Source organism: Gavia stellata, chromosome 28, assembly GCF_030936135.1.
Source record: "Gavia stellata isolate bGavSte3 chromosome 28, bGavSte3.hap2, whole genome shotgun sequence".
Lineage (NCBI taxonomy): Eukaryota > Metazoa > Chordata > Aves > Gaviiformes > Gaviidae > Gavia > Gavia stellata.
In genome coordinates this window covers 6,689,264-6,710,294 of record NC_082621.1, presented here as the reverse complement: position 1 = coordinate 6,710,294, position 21,031 = coordinate 6,689,264, and the positions used below count along the sequence as shown (strand labels likewise).

At 52.5% G+C, this 21,031-nt stretch overlaps 1 pseudogene; it reads left to right on the top strand.

Moving 5' to 3' along the window:
* Positions 1-21,031, top strand: part of LOC132319395 (feather keratin Cos1-1/Cos1-3/Cos2-1-like) — a 34,113-nt pseudogene that overhangs the window by 382 nt on the left and 12,700 nt on the right.

Genomic DNA, 21,031 nt, shown 5'->3' with positions numbered 1-21,031 from the left:
AAGACAGGGGCCTCTGCCATTGCAGAAACCAGGTTTCCCTCTCTGCTTCTGAAGCCAAACAACTCGGACTTTGAACAGCTGAGTGAGCTACTAGAGCCATCCAGGCTTCCCCGGGGTGCAGGTGGACAGAGGACTCTCCTCTCAGGGCCCTAAATGGGCCTTTACAAAGGGGGTCCAAGCTTTCATCCTATGTCTAGTACTTCGCTTGCACACCAAAGGCTCTGCATTTGGTGTGGAGGGAAATCCCCTACAAAAGCCTCATGATCTGGAACCTATGGAGAAAGCCTGAAGGTTTTAGTCCCCTCTACATCTTTTCCTCATGTCTGTGTTGAGCTCAAACTCCTGACATTGTGGGATGACCTTCTAGAACCCGAACAGCCCCCCTGAGGGCTAATGATGGAGGAGCTTGGGAGAAGTCTGATGCCTATGCTGATGCCGATGCAGGTGCCTAGATGCTGATGCCGATGCTTATGACAGGCAGTGGGGAAAGCCCCCCTGGGACGGTGGTCAGGTGGGGCTGGGCAGGGCGAGGTGGCTCCGGCAGGCAGAGCGGCAGCGCCCCCTGTTGGGCCTGGTCAGGGCTGTCATAGAGTCATGGAATCACAGAATCATAGAATCATAAAATGGTTTGGTTTGGAAGGGACTTAAAGATCATCCAGTCCAACCCCCCGGCCATGGGCAGGGACATCTCTCACTACATCAGCTTGTCCCAAGCCCCGTCCAACCTGACCTTGAACACTTCCAATGCTGGGGCATCCACAACTTCTTTGGACAACTTCTTCCAGTGTCCTGACAACCTAATCATAAAGCATTTCTTACTTATGAACAATCTACATCTACTCTCTTTCAGTTTAAACCATTACCCCTTGTCCTGTCACTACAGGCCCTGGTAAAATGTCTCTCTCCGTCTTTCTTTTAAGCTCCCTTGAAATAATATTTCTTTGTCTTTTGAAGAGAGGGTATTTATCTGAAGGCAACTTCATCAGGCCAGCTTCCTGAACAGAGATGTCCCAGCCTCAGCATTTGCAGCTGCAGGCCATCTGGCTCACCCCAGACACACAGCCCTTTGCTGTTATGTGAGCATGTCAGGGCAGCACCTCTCTCTCCCTGCAATGAAGCTGGAACTGGTCACCAGACATCTGCAAACATCCTATGGCAATCAACAGATCAGATCTTGTAAAACTCTGGGACTATTTTGACTTCTAAAGTGGGGAACCCCTGGAGCTGCAGCAATAGGGATTGTCTCTAGTTTTGACTTTGTCTCTCATGCACACCCTTTGCACGACAACAGGCTGAATGTTCAAACAAGACTGTGGCTTGGACCCCAATACACTTTCTGCCTTTCCTGTAATGAGAACAGAGTTGATTGAACTACTTCTGTCCAACCCACAAAAGCCCAAAAGCCCTCTGCTGTCATTCAATCCAACAGGGATGGCTGGTGCCTGATTGACCTTCTTAGCAGTGGGCTTTCAAGGACTTGCCTCAAGTTGTCAGGGGCACAGAGGCAGAGAGCTGGCTGGTGGAGTCCTGGTTCTCAGAGTGTGTGGAGAGAGGCTGTGTTTCCTCATGTGCATATGCATCTGCCTGTGCCTGTGGGCGTATTTGTTGCTGTGTGTTTGCATTTGTATGTTCATTTGCAAATGCACATGTGAGGGTGAGTGTCTGCCAATGTGTGTGTGAACAAGTGCATTTCTGTGTGTCTCTGTGCATGTGTTTGTGTAGACGCACGATTTTGCAGATGTGTGGTGTGAGTGTATGTGTGTGGGCATATGCGTGTGCAGATGGCCACATACATAGCTGTGTGTGTACACGAGCCTGCATATATATCTATATGCAAGCATGAGTGTGCAAGTGCATATTAGCACATGCCAACACTTACCTGATGAGAATTCTGGGGCGTGACTGTGTATGAGCACACGCAGGGGTTCCTGTGGAACTGGGTGTGCATGCTCGTGTGTTTTTATGTGTGCTGACGTGTGAGTGAAGGGAGGATGGAGCTCCTGGCCAGTTTCTTTCAGAGAGATTGAGCATCTCTGGTTCTTTGCAATGTAAGGCTGGAAGGGATCAGCGTGAAAGCATGGCCCATGTCGGCCTTTCTCTCCTTCTGCTCTCTCCTTGCCCTCTCCTCTCCTTGTTGGCTTCTGATCCCCTTTGGTCTACCCAGACCAGTCTAGGGAAGACCTGCAGGACACCTCCCTCCTCAGTGCAAGCCGAGGGACACCCTGCAGGAGCTCTGCTACAGCCAAAGGGCACCAAATCTCAGCTGTCCCTGGTGCTCTCTTCACAGTGGCACTCCACTCGCAGTAACTTCGTTTTCGTCTGTTGTGGCATGAAAGGTCTGCTGCATGCCAGCCTCTTTCTCAGTATCTTCCTTCCCTGTGTGGACACTCTCCCAAGTGCTCAGTGAGCAAGGTGTTAGTCTGGGGTGATGAGAGTGGAGGCAAAAGGGGACTCTTCACGGATCCAGGAGGAAGGGGAGTGTGGGACACCCACAGAGGGGTTGTAGAGCATCTTCCCACTGTGGAAGGGCCCTACTGAACTGCTGCAGCAAAGTGCTGGACTTGCTGAAACACCTCTGCCCAAGGGTTGGTTTGGCAACACAGACTCAACCCACTCTCCGACCCAGCATTTCTTCAAACTCCTCACAAGCAAAGCCCAAGAGGGGAGGGAGGAAAAGCTACCGAGAGGGGAGGCAACTAGTTCAACACCGACATGTGAACTGAAACGCAGATATGCTCATACAAAATCTCCTCTTGCTGTCAGCTGCTATTCAGGGGTGGGGTTTTTGGCTTTTGAAGAGAATGCATTTACCTGCAGATAAACCTGGGAGCAACTTCATTACTTCAACCCCATTTCTGTGTGCAGACCTCAGCATTGGCAGCCTGCAGGAAGCTGGGCTGGTAGCAGACACACAGTCCTCTGCTGAGGCATTCCTTCTTGCATAGGTTTTCCTATAAATGTCCTTTTGCTCAACAGCAGAAATAAGGAGTGGTTCATTTCCCAGACTATGCCATGAAAACTTAAAAGATGACAATGCCAGACAATCTCAGCATGGGCAGGATTTTGCACTATGTCTTAAACCCCAACTCAAGCTCCACCTCAGGCTCCATAACTCAGGGTTCCCAGCATCTGAAAGGGCATAACATCACCCGTGCTATCCCCGTTTATCTTCTTGTCTTATCTCCAACCAATGGTATTTTACTCAACACCCTGTGGAGCCAGAGTCTGTCTACACCCATGCTTCACCCTCATCGTTAAAAAACGACAATTCCAAATTTCTAACAGGAATTTCCCCTGTTCAAGAACATGTCCATTGACTTTCGCTGTATCACTGTGCTCAAGAAGAGTTTGGCTCCACCTGGCCCTTCATCCTCCAGTCAAGTGCTAGAAGCATCAAAAAGCTTTCTCTTAAGCTTCTCTTTTGCAGGTTGAAGAAGGCCAGTTCTCTCAGCCTCTCCTCATGTCTCGTCTTACAGAAACACAAAATTGGTAAATTTGGAAGGGACCTCTGGAGGTCATTGGGTCCAAATCCAGCCTCATGGCTGGGTTGGACGGGTGACCTAGAGTGCGTTGCTAAGGACCATGTGCAGACGGATTTTGAGTACCTCCCAGGATGGAGACTCCACAACCTCTCTGGGCATCCTGTGCCAGTGCTCCCTCACCCTCACAGTGAACAAGGGTTTCCTGGTGTTCAGAGAGAGCCTCCTTTGTTCCAGTTTGTGCCAAATGCCTCTTGTCACAAGGACACTGCTTATACACCAGTCCCTCCAGCTGCTGGCACAAGAGAGAAAGGCCTTGTAACCACCAGCCCCTTCTCCAGTTGCTGGCACCAAGCCCTAAAATCCCTCTGGGCATTGGTTGTTTGCCCAGTTACTGGCACCCAGGTCTCTCTTTCACACCAGTCTCTCCAGTTACTGGCACTCAGACCTTGCAGCACTCACACATGGGAAAGGGAGTGAAGATACACAGAAGGATGGTTAAGAAAGGATTTAATAAGAAGGCACAGGGAGCTGTAGTGATCAGGTGCAGGGCTCATACCAACAAGTGCACTGACCAGCCCCTGCTTACATGCGGCTGGCTCCTGTTTTCCTTCCTCTACTCTGTTGCCTCCCCTTGCTCCTCCCCAGTCCCCTCTTGCCCTCACCTTTGAGCCTTCCCTTAAGCATGCCTTAATAAGTGCTGCCTAGTCCCACAGCATCCCCCTCAAACATCCCAAATCCTCATGTTCCTCTTGTCACTTCTTGTCACTTGCAAAGCTCAGCCTCACCCACTGCCAAGCTACACCTGCAGTTTCCTAATGGCCCATCAATTAGAGGCTGCAGAGCTCTGGGCTCCCTCCTTGTCTCCCTTATCACTTCCTTAGAGATTGGTGGCATTGTGTGCTTTGGTTATCACTTTCCCTTTTACTTGTTCTTCCCTTGGAAAGGAAAAGGGACTTGATCTGACAGCCTTAGTGGACCAGCTGCTCTCACCTTCCACATTCCTTTACAGTGGCTTCTGCTGAACTTGCTCATGTGTGCGAGTCCCTCAAGACACTGCAAGGCTCCTGTCCCCAGAGAAAGCTGGGTCTTTTTAGTCTAGGCCCTGGGGGGAATCCCCAAGGTGCTCTCAGTCATTGCAGTGTCTCCCTGCAACACCTGCAGCAACACTAAACCATGGTATTCAATTTCCAGGGCGCCCGAGATGTTACCTATGTGAAGGAAAAGGGAAAGATTGGCCAAAATCCCAGCCAGTTTCAGAGAAAAACAAAAGCAGTCAGATCACATAAAATGTCATTCTGGAATGAACTGGTTTGCATCCTCAGTTTCCAACATATTTACTGTTTGTTTTCCCAGCTATCCTTTGTTTCTTGCAAGATGTTGAATCCACCCTCACAGATATTTATGTAGAGCTGAGGAGGAGGAGGACAGACCTGAATTCCACCTCCAGGTGGGATCCGAACCATAGCTTTCTTAGCCATCCAGGTGGGAATGGGCCTTCTCAGCCACCTTCCAGTACCTCACAGAGACATTTTTCTCCAGGGGCAGACACTCAGCTTTCTTAGTCACCTCAGAAGGCCTCAGTGCAAACACCTGATGCCATGGCCTACTGAAATGATGTCATCTCATTAATTAGAGCATGCTGGTCTGCAACCATGACTGCTTTTGTCAGCTTCCACCACAGGTGCTCTTGAGGGCCAGCTCTTTGCTTTCCAAAATATAACAAGACTTGCTGTGTTGGGTTGACTCTCGCCAGATGCCAGGTGCACACCAAAGCCACTCTATCACTCCCCCTCCTCAGCTTGACCCAGGAGAGAAAATACAACAAAAGGCTCGTGGGTTGAGATAAGGGTAGGGAGAACACTCAACAGTTACTGTCCCAGGCAAAACAGACTCGACTTGGGGAAATTAGTTTAATTTAGTACCAATCAAATCAGAGGAAGCTAATGAGAAATAAAACCAAATCTTAAAACACCTTCGCCCCACCCCTCCCTTCTTCGCGGGCTCAACTTCACTCCCCATTTTCTCTACCTCCTCCGCCCGAGTGGCACAGGGGAAGGGGGAATGGGGGAATGGGGGTTGTGGTCAGTTCATTACACTTTGTCTCTGCTGCTCCTTTCTCTTCAGGGGGAGGACTCCTCCTGCTCTTCCCCTTGTCCAGTGTGGGGTCCCTCCCATGGGAGACAGTTCTCCATGAACTTCTCCAACATGAGTCCTTCCCACGGGCTGCAGTTCTTCATGAAATGCTCCAGCATGGGTCCTTTCCATGGAGTGCAGTCCTTCAGGAACAGACTGCGCCAGAGTGGGTCCCCCACGGGGTCACAATCCTACCCAGAAAACCTGCTCCAGCTTGGGCTCCTCTCTCTAGCATGGGGGCCTCCATGGGCTGCAGGTGGATATCTGCTCCACCATTAACCTCCATGGGCTGCAGGGGGACAGCCTGCCTCACCATGGTCTCCACCCAGGGTTGCAGGGGCATCTCTGCTTGGGCGCCTGGAGCACCTCCTCCCCCTCCTTCTTCACTGACATTGGTGTCTCAGAGTGGTTTCACTCACATATTGAAGAATCATGAATCACTAGGGTTGGAAAAGACCTGCAAGATCGTCAAGTCCAGCCATCAACCCAACACCAGCATGCCCACTAAAGCATGGCTTGCAATGCCTCGTCCCACACATTCCTTAAACACCTCCAGGGATGGTGACTCCACCACTTCCCTGGGCAGCCTGTTCCAGTGCTTCACCACTCTCTCCGTAAAGAAATTTTTCCCAATGTTCAGCTTAAACCTCCCCTGGTGCAACTTGAGGCCATTTCCTCTTGTCCTGTCGCTAGTCACTTGGGAGAAGAGACCAACACCCACCTCTCTGCAACCCCCTTTCAGGTAATTGTAGAGAGCGGTATGATCCCCCCTCAGCCTCCTCTTCTCCAGACTGAACAACCCCTGTTCCCTCAACCGCTCCTCATAAGACTTGTGCTCCAGACCCCTCACCAGCTTTGTTGCCCTTCTCTGGACACACTCCAGCACCTCAATGTCCTACTTGTAGTGAGGGGCCCAAAACTGAACACAGTATTCAAGGTGCGGCCTCACCAGCGCCAAGTACAGGGGCACTATCACTTCCCTAGTCCTGCTGGCCGCACTGTTTCTGATACAGGCCAGGAATTTCTGATACAGGCCATATTCTCACTCGTCTCCTCTGGCTGCCATTGCACAGGGCTTTTTTTCCCCTTCTTAAATATGTTATCACAGAGTTGCTACCACCGTCGCTGATGAGCTCAACCTTGGCCAGTGGTGGGTCAATATTGGAGCATTGGCTCTATCAGACATGGGGGAAGCTTCTAACAGCTTCTCACAGAAGCCACCCCTGTAGCCCCTCAGCTACCAAAACCTTGCTGTGCAAACCCAATACACCTGTGCACAGAAGGAAAAATTAAATCCCAGAAACGCATCCACCAGCAGTTTTCTGTTGGGCATAGAAATCACAGGGACTCAGGGACACAGGAACTCCCCCCATCCAAGCACTCGTCAGTCCCCAGAGCTGGAGGAGAGACATGAAATGCAGGGGGACAGCTCAAGCGCTTGAACAGAGACTCTTGTCCAGTGCCTGGCTGATGCGTCTTGCTCATGTGTTGTGGCTTTCACCGATCCCCTGATGTAGGGCTGGGAGGGCATTCTGCTGCCTTGGTCTTCTTTGGCTAGGAGGTTAAACCACAGGAGCAGGCATGTCTCCTACCAAGAGCCCCCTTCTCCAACAGTGGTCATTGGTGGATGCTGAGGGAAGAGGAAGAGCTGGACAAGCCGCTGGCATACTTCTCCTGAATACTCACTGTTGTGTCCCATTCAGTTTCAGTGGCTCGGGGTGTTCCTAAGTCTGCTGTGTCAATGCACCTCGTGGCAAGGAAGGGCAACAGCATCCTGGTTGCAGTAGGAAGAGCATTAAAGTTGCTCAGCCAAAGGAAAGACACCAAACTGTGACCCTTACTGTGTGCCAGGTTTGCAAGGGCCTAGCAGAGGTTTTTCAGCACTGGGAGGTTCTTGTTTGGGCAGTAACATCACAGTTGGGCTTTTCCTGGCCCTCCAAGTCAGAAGGTGCTTGAGCATCCTCTCAGGCAGGCATAACCTGGTGTAGAAGCGCTGCCTCTCAGCTCCAGGTCACATTGCCAAAGGGGCCTGGGGCACCTCATAATTCCTTTAGGAGCCTGAAGGAAGAGATCAAGCAGTCTGCTGTCAGGCAGTGGAAGGCTGCAGGCTGCTTTCCTGCTTTTTGCTCCTCCTGGAGATCACAACCAGCCCAACCAGCCCCCAGCAAGGGAGGAGTGTCCATGGTGAACTTCTCCTGCCATCCAGTGCCCAGCCAGAGACAGGGGCCTGCACCCACCTCTCACGGGGCTGGAGACAGGCCCCTTTGCAGCCACTCATGTGCTCCTTGCCCCTCGGTAGTGTCTGAAAGGAGGCAGAAGCAGGAGCAGCCAAAGGCACCAGCAAAGAGGTTTCTGAGTCCCTATCCCCACAGGGGCTTTCTCTCCCTTCTCCCCAGGCCACGGATGAGGCCCTTCAAGGGAAACTTCTCTGGGAACAGCACCTGCTGTAATCAGCCCACCCAGAGTCAGGCACACCACCTCACTCTGGCAGGAGGATATCCAGCCCAATCCTCTTCATCGCAGACATCTACTGCCCACCCATTCAGGCATCCTGGTCAGCCCCTTTGTCTGGGGATGACACCCTCCATAAGCGGGAGAAGAGAGGATTGCCTTATAAACTCAGGATTGTTTCTACCTACAGTGGCATCAGAACTCCTTCTGGGATGCAGTGGAAAAAGTATTTTAGGATGGTGCCAGACATGGGATGCTTAGGAGAAGCAGCAGAGACAGGGAAAGGGAAGGATGAAGGCAGTTTGGCCTGGAGCAAGCATGGGAAGACAGATGGAGGCAGGAATGAGAGCAGCTAATCCCCTGTGAACATGGGACTGATCCATGTGATCTCCTGGCCATGCCTGTTGCCCTGCCTTGTTTGTCCACCTGCCAGTAGTTCCCTGGAAACACAGTTATGGAGTCCAGCTGTGAGAGGGAGCAGGGCTGATCCTTCACTCTGTGCCTCTGAAGCCTCTGACCATGGGCTTTGAACAGCTGTGTCAGCTACTCAGGCCACACAGAGTTCCCTGGGGACTGGCTGGAGCCCACAGTCCCTTCCCAGAGGCCTCCTTCCAGCTCTCACTCACCTCAGACCTCCAGCCCCTTGGGGCAACTTAGCAAATCTGTTTCTGACTCACTCATCCAGTAAGAACCTGGCATCCCTTGAGGCTGCAGTCAGCATGTCCAGTCCAGGCTTTTACACTGTCTCCTGGGCCTTGACTCCAAAGGGTCTGAGTCCTGTAAAAGAATCTCATTATCTCAACACTAAGCCACTGTGGGGAGTGCTTGAAAGTGCCCATGACCTCGACCCACCAACCTCCTGCCAGTGTGGAGCTTGAACTCCTCACTCCGTAGCATGACTTTGTAACACTAGCAAGATTATTTTGAAAGCTCCATGAAATTCTGTAGCTGGAGGAGGCAGATTTTAATTGCATCTCTGAGCTTTAACAAAGTAACAAACTGTGAAACCCGTTCTGGTTTTTCTTTTCTAAGGCAAGTTTTGCATTAGCAACTTTCAATTGGAGTCCCTGTGTGGAGGAAAGCACCTGCTCAGGGTTCCCTTGGCTATCCTAGGGGGGAAAGTCAGAAGCCTGAGAAGAGGCCCTGTATGTTCCATGCCAGCAGTGGCCAGTCCCTGCGGCAGGACTGAGGGCTGTCCAGCTGCCGGTGGCCAGGAGGATCTCTGCCGCCCGGCTCCCTGCACAGAGCAGAAAGTTGCTGGTCCTCACGGGGAGCCAGCGGGGCCAGCGGCTGCAATCGCTCCTTCCTGGGCAACACCGGACACCACCACCACTCTCGCCATGATTGCTCCCCTGCTGCCGCTGCCACCAGTGTCACGGGGAATTTCTGTCTGCGTCCCGGTGGGAGTGCAGGGGTGATCAGGGGGCGAGGGGAGGGACAAGGTTTCTGCCCAGTGGGAGGCTGTGGAGCTGCATCATGGAGACCTCCAGAGGCTGCGGTACACAGGAGCTGTGGGGCCCTCCATGCCAATGCCAATGCCAAAGCCAAAGGTGGTGCCGGTGCGGATGCCAGTACTGGGCAAGCAGGGCCTGAAATTGACAGCAGTGGAGCGTGAGCTTTGGAGCTGCAGGAAAAGAGGGTTCAGGAGGCAGGGGCTGATTTTCAGTGCTTCTTCCCGGAAAGATCTCTAGCAGTTTTGGGCCACCACCACTCAGCTGCACTCAGGTTCCTTCTGACGCTGGGAATGTGCTGCTCTGTGGTGCTCATGAACAGAGCAGTGGAGAGTGTCCCTGCCACGAGCAGCACATGCCCTCATGATGAGGGACACACAAGGACATACACACACAGGCTCATTCACATCAGTGTGGAATTACACCCAAATTTGTGCTCCCAGGTGAATTCACAAGAACCAGGCTACACACAGGAGCACACAGGACAGGAACACATATAGGAACACAACCAACCATGGACTCAGCTGAAGACAACTGGGGACAACTGCGGCAGGCCTAGACCATTCTGGGGAAGGAGAAGCACCCAGGCAAGCAGTGGCATTTTTTGTATACTCACAGACTGCACATAGTGGGGATGAGTCAAAAACAGCCACAATTTTTTTCTGAGGGCAGTGATAGGCAGGGTGGGATCAAAATCAGCAGCACAACCCAAAACCCACAAACATGGGGAGGCAACAACAAGTGACCACTGAGGTGAGCTGAGGAGGGAGAAGGTTCCAGTATGTGCTCGTGAACGGGAGCCTTTGGGCATCCAGCTGAGGATGGCTGGAGCTTCTTCCTGAGAACGACTCTCCCAATAACCCCACCAAAGTGACCCAGGCTGATGTCACTTGCCTGCTCTGGACCCGTCCAGCACTTGAGCTGACTCTTCCGCCAGCACTGCTGCATTCGTGCCCTAGAAATCCTGGGGCCTTTCATCCCAGAGCTCAGAAGAAGCCTTCACTGGGGATGGGCATGGCACAAATGTGGAAATGAAAAGGCAGCAGTGTTGGAAACCAAAGCACAGCCCATATCATTAGCCATGAAGGTTTGCATTCAAGATGAGCTTGTCAGAAAATTGTTACCTCTGCAAAGGGTGCCTCTGGTCCTGCGGCAATGAAGGGCAGATATAAAAGCCAGCCCGAGTCCCTGCTCTCTCATCCCCTGCTCTTGCCTCCTTCTCCTTGGGAACAGGTGAGTCTGAAGCCCCTTCTCCTCCTCTGCCAAAGTGAGGTCTCTGCTTGACGGACATCTCAGCTAATATTGGTTCTGTAGTATGTTGGGACATGGAGGCCCTTGTCATGACAGAGGGAAGTGGGGAGAAGGTCTGCTTAGAGAGAGGCTGGGATGTGGCTGTGGTGGCTTTTGCTTTTTGAACTAGGAAAGAGTCTCCCTGGGCCAGGCTACTCTTTGTAGGACCCTGGCAGGATGAGCCGATGAAGACCATGTGTCTCCTGGCACAGCCTCTGGCTCCCCACTCAATAGCGGCCTTGGCTGCTTTGTGATGGGATAACCAGGCTGCTCCTCACCTATGCTTGTGCTCTGCTTTCTCCCTGTCCTCTCTCTCAGGCGCACGTCTGACTTTGAGACATGTCCTGCTACGACCAGTGCCTGCCATGCCGACCCTGCGGCCCGACCCCGCTGGCCAACAGCTGCAATGAGCCCTGTGTCAGGCAGTGCCAGAACTCCACTGTTGTCATCCAGCCCTCCCCCGTGGTGGTGACCCTGCCTGGACCCATCCTCAGCTCCTTCCCGCAGAACACCGTTGTGGGATCCTCCACCTCTGCTGCTGTTGGCAGCATCCTCAGCTGTGATGGAGTGCCCATCACCTCTGGCTGCTGTGACCTCTCTGGCATTTCCAGCCGCTACAGTGGCAGAAGGTGTCTCCCCTGCTAAAGCTACTGGGCATAGCTCTTGGGAAGGCATCCCAGGAACTACAGACATGGTGCTGGACAAAGGATGAACCTTCAGGCCATTGCTTTCACAGCAACTGAGCATCCTTAACTCGTCCTGCAATCGATGTCAGGAATGTGTGAGCCTAGGCTCTCCAAAAACTTGGCCCATGTCTCACCATATGTTTTTCCACCTACCTCTTCCTTTCTCTTCTTGTTCTTTTCCTCTGCTCCCCTGGGCTGCAAGGCTCTCCAAAGCCAGCCTTCACTCTGAGTGAAAGACAGATGCCCTGCATGGACTTCAACATGGCAAAGGGGTGCAGTCTGTTGCTTGCTCCTCGTGATCCCTTCAACGAGAGCCTCTGCTTGGAGTAACTTCGTTTCCCTCTTTAGACTCATTAAAGATTTCTGCATCCCAGCCTGGGCCCCCGAGTGGTCCTTTCCTCTATGTGTGCCCTCCCAGCCTGCTCAGGGAAAATGGCTTTGCTCTTGGCAGGGCATAGGATGGGGGTATTGAGACACTTTATAACTCCCAGAAGAGTGGGAGGTTGGGACACCCTGCAAAGGGTCCTCCTTGGGGCACAATCCCTTGGCAGTATGCCAAAAACCCCTAGCTAGCCCAGAGCAAGTGGCATTCAGCCCTTGCCTTGCAGTGTCTCTGCCCAGATATACCCCCACAGGTCCTGCAAACAGGGAGCACAACCTCTGCTGTCCTTGAGTGAGAGGCTAGGACTCTGTGCACAGCCACGGAGTCAAGCCACCCTCTGCAGGCTCTAGGGAACAGGGTGCCTCTTGTTCTGGTCAGTGCTATGCTGGGGAAGGAAGAGGACAGAAGATGTCCCCAAAGGATGGCAGACGTGCAGATGGATGGGTGGAATAGCCTCAGGGATGGCCCATGGCCTCACCTCCACCTTCTCCTCCCCACCATTGATTGATCTAGGGCCATGGACAGCCCACATGGGCACGGGCTGAAGGGATAGGTCCCCTGTGCAGCCCTACCACCACTCCTGCAGCACTTGGCAGGGCCCAGGGTTTGGCAAGTATGCAGGGCTGACATTGTTCACAAGTCAGTATTGGGATTAACCACACCAGGCCACACACTGGGGCCCCTGGGAACCCAACAACCCCATGGGCCAGGGCAGTCCGAGGACAGTAACCAGTGCCCACAGGCCCATCACTGCTCTGTGGTGCTGGGGTGGTGCATTCCTTCCCCCCTCCGCCCTTTTCCCTGGGCCGCTCTCAGGAATTCCAGCTAGGCCTTGGCCTTTGCACAATGAGTTGGGAGGTTAAGCGTCCCTTGACGGTACCAGGAGCTCTTGCATGGCTAAGGTGGGGAGTAGCACTGACCATACCAGGCATTCCTGTTACCCAGCTCAAGGTGGGTAACGAGAGCGGGAATAATCAGTCATCCCCTGACAGCCCTGCAACATCCCTTACCTGGACCGTAGCCCACGTGGAACAGTACCAGTGTTACCAGAATTCCAGTAACTTTCCCATAACTTGCTGATGACTGAAGCCAATCATCTTACGAACCTATAAACAGCGGTCCCAGGTGAGACCCTTTCAGCTCTCCTGGACCGCAGAGGGCTGCGATCAGCATCTCCCTCTGAGTGGGACGCCTCTCAGAGTCTCACAAGCTCTCCAGTTTGTGAAATTTGGAGGACCGCTGCCGAAAGATGGCAACGGGACCTGGGCTGAAACCCACTCCTCCTCAAGGATCAACCCTCGTCCATCGAGAAATACTGAGACATTTGAAGCGAATATTTCACAGAACTCGAGGGGAATTTTTAACAGGCATACCTTTATACCTTTATCTCTATATATACCTATATCTATATCTTTGTGTCTGTGTGTGTGTGAATCAATTTACGTACTCAACGGCAAGTATATTACTTTCATTCCAAATCTGTAATCAAACCACTGTTTTGATTGTAGTAAATTCTATCAATTCACTTTGCAATCGTTAAACTAATCTATGATTGAGTGCTGCTAAGATTTTATGACTTACCTTAAACTGTGAATAAACCGTAGATTGCTACTAAAATACACGTAATCCTTTAGACACGCCCAGTGGTATCTGTGAGGTGTCTATGGCAGGCAAATTTTGTTCGCGAGGGTCCCTCTTGCTTTGACTGATGCTCTCGGGCACTGGTTTGATCAAAAGTACCTCAGAGACCTCAGCCAGGAAGAGCCTGATGAACAGAACACATCCATCCATCCATCCATCCATCCATCCATCCATCCATCCACAAAGGGGCCTGTGGAAATTGCTCTTTCCCCAGCTGGGAATTAGAGGTCCTTTTCTTCTGGAGGCTCAGGCTGTGAAGTCCTTCGTTGACATCCCCTCCTCTTGCCTGACTGCCCAACAGTGAAGCAGGGCGACAGAGGTGTCGAGGCACTGATCCTGTCTCCCTTGCAAACAAGATTGATGAGGGCTCTGTGAGCCAAGCTCTGCAGGCCTCAGTGCCACAAAACTTCTGTCCCCTGCGCATCCCTGCAGCAAATCCACAGTTTTCTGCCTACCCTCCACAGTTTACAGATGGTGTCCCTACAGAAAGGTGGCTCTCCAGGGTGCCACAGCTTGCTGAGCTCAAAAACAGGGGCTCAGGCACACAGGGCCCAGCAGATCAGGCAAAGTTCCCAGCACTTTCCTCCTGCTTGAGACGTGGGCCAGAGCCACTGATCCCCTCCATCTCTTTGGCCACTGGACACGTTCTTGCCATGCCCAGAGAACAAAGCCTCACCTCCTCCCACACAAGACCTGCACCACTGCCACTGCAGTGAATTGCCAATATCTGGGTAATCCAGTTCCTCACCCTGCCTGGGACTCCCAGAGCCCTCCACGCTCTCCCTGCCCCACGGGCAGCCCCAGGGCACAAACACCAGTCCTGCCCTGGGAACGCAGTGGCACATGCAGACACCAGCCCAACCACAGAGCATGCGCTGGGGCATCCCCCACTGGCACCCAGCTGCCCAGTGCCCCCAGCACCTCTGAGCCAGGCCGGGCTATAGGTCTGCTTGCGGCACGCTTGTCCAGGCACAGGTGCGGTGGGTTGGCAGAAACCACTTGGCTCTTAGCAGAGGATCTGCTAAGCACCCTGACCCTGCCCAAACAAAACCCCTACATACTGTGGGAGGAGAGAAGGTCCCCATAGAGCACATAGGGAAGCGGCTGGGACCAGGAAGAAGGGAGGGGTGGGGGGAAGGTGTTTTTAGATTTATTCTTGCTTCTCATTATCCTACTCTGATTTGATTGGCAATGAATTAAATTCATTTCCCCAAGTCGAGGCTGGTTTGCCCGTGACGGTAATTGATGAGTGATCTCCCTGTCCTTTTCTCGACCCACGATTTTTTTGTAGTATTTTCTCCTCATCCTGTTGATGGTGAGGGAGTGATAGGGCAGCTTGGTGGGCACCTGGCATTCAGCAAGGTCACCTGCTCAGAACAGATCCCATTAGATCAGGTTGCTCCAGGTCACATTCAGTCCATCCTTGAATACCTCCCAGGATGGAGATTGCACAGCCTCCATGGGGAACACCTTCCTTTTCTCATTATTTCTTTTAGCCTATTGCTTAATCAGAACTCACCATTTTCTACCTCCTGGGCGCTTCCAGAGACTAGGTCCACCTTCTCTGTCTCCTCTGAAAAAGCAGTTGTAGAAAGCAAGAAGGTCTCCCCTGAGACATCTCTTCTTCAAGATGGGCAGGTCCTGTTCTCTCAGCCTGTCCTCGCATGTCGTGTTTGTGAGCCCGCTAATCGACTTGGTAGCCTTTGTTGGTCTTGCTTCAGTATGTCAATATCCTTCTTGGACCAGGGAGCCCCGGCCTGGACACAGTACTCCAGCTGTGGTCTCACAAGGGCTGGAGGGGCAGGGACATTTTCCTGGACCTGCTGGCCACACTTTGACTACACACTAATAAGCATCTGCCAGCTGGGCTTTGCACCAAAAGATCACAACTCTCTGAGCCTGGTAGTCCAGCTAATTTGCCAATCACCTTATCACTGAACCCATTTGTCACTAATAGGGTCATAAAGGAAGTATGAGAAAGGCTGTGAAAGGTCTTGCCAAATTCTAGGTACACACCTCTCCTGCCCTTCCCTTGTGCGCCGTGCCTGTTACTTCATGAGAAAGCAATGAGCTTGGCCCTTGACTACACTGGAGCCTCAGCTCAGAAGCAGCTCCATGGAGAGGGGAATAGGCCCTGGTTGAGCTCTCCCAGAAGAGCTCCCTGGCACTGACTTCACTAAGGTCACTAAAGGGAAGGGGTAAATCCCTCAGCTGCTCTGCCTGCAAGTTGGTCCTAAGCTCAGGCTGACAAACGTTCAAGAGGGGAGATGGGATTTACCCACTGTGCACAGCCCTTCTTGGAAAGAGGGTCTCTTCTGGATGTGAATGGGGGAGAGCAGCTGGCTTTGGGGAATATGGCCTGGAATCCCACATCTCCTCCCTCCCAGAGACAGGTGCTGGGCACTCAGACTGAAATTCCAATGGAGAGCATGAAGGTCCTTGTGAGCTGAAGTCCAAAGCAGTCGTCAGTTCTTTGGCTTTCCTGTGCAAGCCATAGGGTCTGTTGTTCCACCCACAGAACAGTGAGACCAGGCTTCATGCTCCTTTCATTCAGTACCTGTTTGATCCAAGGTCTCAGCCCCTGCCTGACACAGCATCACACTGGTCAACCGCGCAAGTACATTTGGCATTGACATGGACATGAGAGAGGGCTGTGCCCCACCCCAGGCACCACCACCACTGCACTGGAACCAGATCCACTCAGGGATGGCCAGCACATGGTCAGCAGGATTCCTCAGCCTTTCTCCTTGCCCATAAAACAAACCCCATCCTTTTGAACTCTCTAGCACTGGAGAGAGCAGCTGTGTCCTGGCCCGGAGAGGCAGGGAGGGGGCACTTCCAGCCATGCTGAGGCACTCCCACTATTGTTACACTGAACTAAACAAAGGATCCAAGCTGGAGTTAAGCTGTTCTTGTTGTGGCTTGAGATTGGCAGCAGCAGAGCATGAGCTTTGGAGGGGCAGGAGAAGTGGGGCTTGGGAGACGGGGGCTGCATTTCAGTGCCTCTTCCCTAGACAGACCTCTAACAGGCTGGTACCACTACCACTCAGCTGCACTCAGGCTCCTTCTGACCCTGGGAATCTGCTGCTCTGTGGTGCTCATGGAGAGAGCACTGGAGAGTGTCCCTGCCATGAGCAGCACATGCCCTCATGAAGAGGGACACACAAGGAGGCACACACACACACACAAGCTCATGCACACCAGCATGGAATTATACACAAATTTGTCCTCCCACGTGCACCCACACAAACCTGGCTGCTTACAAGCACAAGAAAAGAACACACATAGGAACACAACGGACCATGGACTCTGCTGAGGACCCTTGGGGACTGGGCAGTGTTAGGCAGGATGGGGTCAAAACAGAGGAGCACGATGCACACACCTAGGGAGGCAACAACAAGTGACCACTGAGGTGAGCTGAGGAGGGAGAAGGATCCAGTATGTCCTCATGAACGGGAGCCTTTGGGCATCCAGCTGAGGATGGCTGGAGCTTCTTCCTGAGAACAGCACTTCAAACGGTCCGATGACAGTGACCCAGGCTGACGTCACTTGCCTGCTCTGGACCCGTCCAGCACTTGAGCGGAGTCTTCCGCCAGCGCTGCTGCATTCGTGCCCTAGAAATCCTGGGGCCTTTCATCCCAGAGCTCAGAAGAAGCCTTCACTGGGGATGGGCATGGCGCAAATGTGGAAATGAAAAGGCAGCAGTGTTGGAAACCAAAGCACAGCCCATATCATTAGCCGTGATGGTTTGCATTCAAGATGAGCTTGTCAGAAAATTGTTACCTCTGCAAAGGGTGCCTCTGGTCCTGCGGCAATGAAGGGCAGGTATAAAAGCCAGCCCGAGTCCCTGCTCTCTCATCCCCTGCTCTTGCCTCCTTCTCCTTGGGAACAGGTGAGTCTGAAGGCCCTTCTTCTCCTCTTCCAAAGTGAGATCTCTGCTCGACGGACATCTCAGCCAATATTGGCTCTGTCCTATCCTGTGCTGGGGCTTGGAGCATCTTGCCACTGGAGAAATAAGCAGGGAGGAGGGGTGTTTAGAGAGAGGCTGGGATGTGGTTGAGGGGGCTTTTTTTGGTTTACAAATTACAAGAGAGCCTCCCTGGGCCAGACTGCTCCTTGTAGGATGATGAAGACCCTGTGTCTCCTGGCACAGCCTCCAGCTGCCCATTCAGCAGTGGCCTTGGTTCCTTTGTGACAGGGAACCACGCTGCTCCTCACCCACCCTTGTGCTCTGTTTCCTCCCTGCTTCTCCCCTCCAGCCCCAAGACATGTCCTGCTACAACCCGTGCCTGCCATGCCGGCCCTGTGGCCCGACCCCACTGGCCAACAGCTGCAATGAGCCCTGTGTCAGGCAGTGCCAGAACTCCACCGTCGTCATCGAGCCCCCTCCCGTGGTGGTGACCCTGCCTGGACCCATCCTCAGCTCCTTCCCGCAGAACACCGTTGTGGGATCCTCCACCTCCGCTGCTGTTGGCAGCATCCTCAGCTGTGATGGAGTGCCCATCACCTCTGGCTGCTGTGATCTCTCTGGCATTTCCAGATGCTACGGTGGCAGAAGGTGCCTCCTCTGACACATATCCTGCGAAAGACCCAGGGAGACACCTCGAGGAACTCAGAACATGCTATTGGGCAGAAGATTGACATTTTGGATGTGTTTGCAGTATAGCTGAACAGCTTTGCCGTTCTTTCTCCCTTGTTTCCTTTGGTTCTCCTTGACAACAAGGTTCTCTGAAGGCCAGCCTGGTGGGGACCATCTGTCTCCTCTCCCTCTATGGGGCAGGCAGGCAGGCAGACATCATGCAGGAACTTCTCCACAGCCAAGGACCGCAGACTCTTGCTTCCCCCAGGGCTCCCTGCATTGCTCTCCTCCACTCGGAGTAATTTTCTTCCCCTCTTTTGACTCATTAAAGTTCTGCTGCATTCTAGCCTGGCCTCCGTGTGGTCCTTCCCTGTGTGGACACTTCCCAAGCTGACAAAGGAGAAAGCTGTTGCTCAGGGTTGGAAAGGGGTGCGGGCACAAGGAGACCCTTCTCCATTTACAGAGGAATGGGAGGTTGGGACACTCTGCAGCGGCTCCTCCTTTAAGCAAGATCCTTGGGAGCTAGGGAAGACATCCTTGGCTACTCTGCTGCCAGGGACCATCAGGCCTTGTCTTACTGTGGCTCTGCCCACAAATGACCAGAAAGGCAGGAGGCCCTGAGGGTTCATCAGCCTTATGATCTCTAGAGGAAGGGCATTGCTCTTGCTATGGCTAGAGCTTCGCTCGGGTGGCAGGGCGTGGGTGTGAGGCTCTGGAAGGTGATTTCCTTTGCAGAATGGCAAGAGTGGTAAAGCAGGGAACGGCCTTTGGGATGGTCCGTAGCTGCTACTCCACCTTCTTGTTCCCTCCACCATCCCATCTGGGGCCCACAGCCAGCAGCCATGGGCCAGAGTAGCAGGGAAAAGTCGCCTACGCTGCTGAATGTGTTGAGGCTGGAAATTGGAGCTGAGCATGCGGGAGCTGAGGGCAGTCAGCACAGACATGGGGACAGTGAAACAGTGTGTTTCTGAGGGAGAGCAAATTGCTCTGATACAGAGCACGCAGGAGAACATGAAGATCAGCAAGGACGAGGGTACTGGATGTACGTCCCAAGAGAGCTGCGGGAGGGTGCAGAGCTCTTGACTGCTTCATTGGTCCCCCCAGAGAGTTTGTGCTCAGGAATTGGCTGCTGTTCTGGGGGAAGAGGATTGTTTTTCAGAGGATTTTTCTCATCCCTTCTCATGGGTGGAAATGTCTCTTGGCAGCTACTACAGTCTCATAGCCTATTTCCTGCATGAAAATCCAGATGTCTTGACAAAAGTGTACAAGTGGAAGGATTGAAATCGCCACACCCATGTCCTCCATCAAGAGGGAATTAGGGCTCATGAAGCATATCTCAGAATGACTGAAGGCCAAAAGCTTTATAAGGGCGTTTCACTTGCATGTCTCTTTTCCCTAGTCATTCTATTAATAACCCTCAACAAAAGCAGCACAGTTGGACTTCTTAACCCTACTGCACTAAACTTTGTAATAAGCAGAAGGTACTCAGGTCCTTCTCAATGGTAATACCATCTGTAGTTTCCTTGTAGAAGAGGGAGGGATGGCATTTCTTCTGACAGATGAGTAGCCCTTTGGCCAAAGCACTGGTTCTTGGCATGACCTCTAGTTTGGCTGCCCAGCTGAAGAGATCTTAGAAAGCTAGGAAAAGGGCACGGGCTCTATGCCAATTTTACACTTCAAACTAAAGGGTATTGTTGCTAGAGCATGTTTGCTTTTCATGGTGATTTAAATCCGCTGTGCAGAAGGCAGGCACTGAGCTGTCTCAACCCATGCTTCCCATTTCACTGCTGTGGCCGGTTTCCATGGCCCAGGTGTCTTCACCTGCATGGCAGCCCCCTCAAAAGGGTCACTAAGCAGAGCAGTGGCTGTTCTTTAAATCGTTGTTACTCCCATGCTCAGCCCCTTGATTTACACCTTAAGAAACAAGGATGCAAAAGCTGCTCTGAGCAGGTTCAAGAGCTGGTATTTGTTCACATGAAGGAAACTACTGGCAGGGTGCCATGATCCTAACCTGTGCTGGTTTTGGCTGGGATGGGGTTAACTTTCTTCATAGCAGCTAGTATGGGGCTGTGTTTTGGATTGTATGGGGCTGTGTTTTGGATTTGGGCTGGAAACAATGTTGATAAAGCAGGAATGTTTTAGTTACGGCTGAGCAGGGCTCACACAGCACCAATGCCTTTTCTGCTCCTCACACCACCCCACCGGTGAGTGGGCTGGGGGTGCACGGGAAGTTGGGAGGGGACACAGCCGGGACAGCTGACCGCAACTGACCAAAGGGATATTCCATACCATATGACATCATGCTCAGTATATAAAGCCGGGGGAGGAAGAAGGAAGGTGGGGACATTCGGAGTAATGGCGTTTGTCTTCCCGAGCAACCGCTACGCGTGATAGAGCCCTGCTTCCCTGCAGATAGCTGAACACCTGCCTGCCGATGGGAAGTGGTGAATGAATTCCTTCTTTCGCTTTGCTTCTCCGCGCGGTGTTCTTTGCTCTACCTATTAAACTGTTTTTATCTCAGCCCACGAGTTTTCTCACTTTTACTCTTCTGGTTCTCTCCCCCACCCCACCTGGGGGGAGTGAGTGAGCGGCTGTGTGGTGCTTAGTTGCCAGCTGGGCTTAAACCACGACAGTCCTTTTTGGCGCCCAACGTGGGGCACGAAGGGTTCGAGATAATAACAGATTCAACAGAACTTCTATCCTTTAAAAGTTATAGGTCAACATTAGTCTGTTTAATTTGCACCATGGTCTTCTTTTTGCTGTATCTGTTAAAGATTGGCCTGCGCTTTTTCAGTATGCTGTGCTCTGCAGTTATTAGTGACATTTTGCCTGGAAGATTTGTTTTTAAAACGTTGACCTTGAGCTGGGTAATCTGGTGTTTGGTCTCTGTGCTGAAGCCATTACTGTATTTTGGGTACCATCTCGTGGAGATACTT